We start from the raw sequence: 3938 nt of genomic DNA, 5'->3' as shown, positions 1-3938 counted from the left end.
GAATGCTTATCCTAGTTTGTTTGGGTTTCCCAAGACCTAGTTGCTTAAACATTTTGTAAGACATGACATTGATACTAGCCCCTAAATCAGCCAAGGCATTTTTAACATCTAAGCTACCAATTAAACAAGGAACCCTAAAACTCTCTGGATCTTTCAATTTTTTGGCCAGCTTATTCTGTAGAATGGCTGAGCAAACTGCATTCATCTCCACATGTGACGCCTCGTCTAACTTCTGTTTATTTGCTAAAAGCTCCTTTAAAAATTTGACTGCGTTCGGCATCTGCGAAAGAGCCGCAATTAACGGTAAGTTAATATATAATTTCTTTAAAAGTTTAAGGAATTTACCTAATTTTTCGTCTGAATGCTCTTTCCTTGTCACATTGGGGTATGGTACACTTGGTTTGTACTCTTTACTTACTTGTTTTTGGTCATTGTGGTCCACCTCACCTTTACCTTTACTTACCACAGTTTCTTGCCTCGGTTCTGGTTCAGGTGCAACTAACCCTTCCTCATCTTGAATGGTAATCTCATTGAGCTGCTCTCTTGGGTTAGATTCAGTGTTACTCGGTAGGCTACCTTGTGGTCGTTCAGATATCAATTTAGCAAACTGGCCTATCTGAGTTTCGAGCCCTTGGATCGACGCTTGTTGATTCTTAAGTGTTTTCTCAGTATTCTGAAAAAGAGTTTCTGACACCAAGATGAATTTTGTTAGCATCTCCTCAAGGTTCAGCTTTTTCTCTTCTTGGTAAGGTGGTTGTTGGAAGCCTGGAGGTGGTGGTGTTCTTTGATTTCCTTGGCCTCCCCATGAGAAATTTGGATGGTTCCTCCATCCTGCATTGTAAGTGTTGCTATAGGGATTATTTTGAGGTCGAGGATTATTACCCATATAATTTAATTGCTCATTTTCCATGTTGTGGCCATAAGGTGGGTATTTTGAATTGCTCGTTCCTCCTTCACTTGCACTGCATTGCATTACTGGGTGATCCTATGAAGAACCAAGAAAATCGTCAAATTTTCTATTCAAAAGTTCTACCTGATTAGAGAGCATAGTGGTCGAATCGACGTTAAAAACCCCAGCTGCTTTCGTTGGCTTTGTCCTCATGACTTTCCACTGATAATTATTCAGTGACATCTCTTCTATAAGTTCATAAGCATCCTCAGGTGTCTTATTATTGATAGTCTCACCAGCGGCTACGTCAACCATCTGTCTAGTTGAAGGATTCAGGCCATTGTGAAAAGTTTGAACTTGTAGCCAGAGTGGTAACCTATGGTGAGGGCACCTTCTCAAAAGATCCTTGTATCTCTCCTATGCATCATAGAGTGTTTTTAGATCTATCTACACAAAAGAAGAGATATCATTCCTTAATTTAGCCGTTTTAGCCTGCGGAAAATATTTTAGTAAAAACTTTTCAGTCATTTGTTCCCAAGTAGTGATTGGCCCTCGTGGTAACGAGTTCAACCACTGTTTAGCCTTATTCCTTAATGAAAAGGAAAATAACCGAAGGTCTATGGTATCGTCAAAAACGCCATTGATTTTAAATGTGTCGCAAAACTCTAGAAAATTTGCAAAGTGATTGTTTGGATCCCCATCCTGCAAACCGTCAAACTGAACAAATTGCTGTATCATTTGAATCGTATTAGGTTTCAGTTCAAAATTATTTGCAGCAATAGTAGGCCTAACTATACTGGACTTAGTTCCTTTTAAATTCAGTTTAGCATAATCATACATAGTACGTGGAGCATGATTGTGATTTACTGGATCAGCAGCAACCGCAGGAGGTAGCGAATTTTCTTGATTTTCAGCCATCTCCTCGGTTGTGGTTTGAATATCATCCTCTTGCTCTTCCTCTGTGTATCTTAAGCTTCGCCTTATTTCTCTTCGATTTTTGTGAGTTGTGCAATCGATCTCACTATAAAAAAGTAATGGTTCTGACGGGTTTCTTCTGGTCATAAACTAGAAAAACCTGTTAGAAGCGAATAAAAGAGAAAATTAGAAAAGAAAATAAAAATTTAAATTGCAAATAAAGTAAAATGGCTAAAGTAATAAAAATCGAGTGTTCCTAATATCGTAGTTCCCCGGCAACGGTGCCAAAAACTTGATACGTGATTTTCGCGACAGGTTTTAAAAATTTATAATTAATTATTCTTGAAACTAACTATTATCACGATGAAGGCAAGTGTACCTATCGAACAGTAGTATAGCTTTAGCAAGACCGGATTGTCGAACCCAAAGGAACCAAGAGTACTAGTAATTACTTTCTTTTTATTATCTAGCGTAAAAATTAAGGGATTTGTTTATATAAACTAATTAACTAAACTAAGGGTGCACAGAGAGAAAATTGGGGAAAAACTTTTGGAAAAACTCGATTGATTAAGACAATACCCAAGGAAAAATCCATCTAGACTTCACTTGTTATTTGACTCTGAATCAGACGATTTATTCATTTGACTTGATCCGTAGAAATCCCTAAGTTATATTATTATCTCTCTCGAGGCTAATAATGTCTAACCCTAGGTTGATTAATTGAAATCTCTTTCTAATTAACACCCTAGTGTTGCATTAACTCGATCTATGGACTCCCTTATTAGGTTTCAACCTAATCCAGAAAAATCGTGTCTCCCTATCTCTAGGCGTGCAATCAACTCCGCTTAATTACGATAAATTTACTCTTAAACAGAGACTTTTGCTCCTCTAAATAAGTGCATTAACTTGAATCAATATCCGGGAATATTAAAACAAGAATTAAGAACACATAATTAAGAACAAGTCAAATATTTATCATACAATTCAGATAATAATAACAAGATTCATCTTAGGTTTCATTCCCCTTAGGTATTTAGGGGGTTTAGTTCATAATTATGAAAGAAAACATCTCAAAAGAATAAAGATAACAAAACATAAAGAAAACCCAAAACTCCTGAAGGAAATTGAAGGCAGATCTTCAGTCTTGACGATGAATCCGACTTCTGAGATGGATCAATCGGCTTCCCTTGAGTAATTCCTGCCTCCTACTCTGCGTGTTCTCTTCTAAGTGCCTCCTCAGGTGTTTAAATAGGCTTTAGAATGCCTAAGAGCCCTCAAAAGTGGCCTTTTCTGAATAGGACTATACTTGGGCTCGACAGGGACACGCCCGTGTGCGATTGCTTCAGACCATGGTCAAGGCTGTTGAATAGGCACGGACGTGTGGTCTACACGTGTAAGTCATGCGTTGATTATGCCAAATGGACACGGCCATGTGGATTACCCATGTGAGGAAGTCTAGGCCGTGTTAATTTCCCATGTTGGTCCATTTTCTCCGTTTTCGGCCCATTTCTCGCTCTTTTTACTCTCCTATGCTCACCTAAGTATAAAACATGAAACTAAAGGATTAGGAGCATCAAATTCACCAAATCTAAGGAGAAATCATCCATAAATGTGCTAAGCATGGGATAAAAAATATGTATAAATTACAGTTTATCACCTATGTAACTCTCTGTTTATAACTACATGCACCCAAGGAAGTCACATGGCCAAGTCACATGCCCATGTGCTGGGCCGTGTGGCAAATTTAATTTTCAAAATTTTTCATAAAATAGGTGCAGACTTCACACGCCCTAGACACACGCCCATGTCTCTAGGCCGTGTCTTTCACACGGCTGAGACACACGGCTGTGTCTTTGCCCATGTGGACAAAATAAGGCTATTTACCAAGCCATTTTGTCACCCTTACTTGCGCCAACCTACACAACAACAAGCAACACCAATCCAAGCATATACATACAACCAAATCAGCCACAAACAAGATAGCAATACATCATTTGCACATACTAACAACTATCATGCATAAAAATCACATACTTTCTTTTCCATTCATGTCAATTTCATCCTCATGATAAGCATCATCACATAAACATACCAATGACCAATAAGAATAATATTAGCCAACTTCCAATGGCCA

The 3938-nt window shown here is 38.2% G+C and overlaps 1 non-coding gene across 1 annotated transcript; it reads left to right on the top strand.

Moving 5' to 3' along the window:
* Window positions 1–1262: 1262 nt before the first annotated feature.
* Window positions 1263–1369, top strand: LOC128291080 (small nucleolar RNA R71). The gene has a single exon (XR_008280856.1). It is a non-coding gene; the product is annotated as a small nucleolar RNA R71 (small nucleolar RNA).
* Window positions 1370–3938: the final 2569 nt, after the last annotated feature.

Source organism: Gossypium arboreum, chromosome 3 (assembly GCF_025698485.1).
Source record: "Gossypium arboreum isolate Shixiya-1 chromosome 3, ASM2569848v2, whole genome shotgun sequence".
Lineage (NCBI taxonomy): Eukaryota > Viridiplantae > Streptophyta > Magnoliopsida > Malvales > Malvaceae > Gossypium > Gossypium arboreum.
The sequence above is the reverse complement of the archived record's forward strand: the minus strand, read 5'-3'. Positions and strand labels throughout refer to the sequence as shown.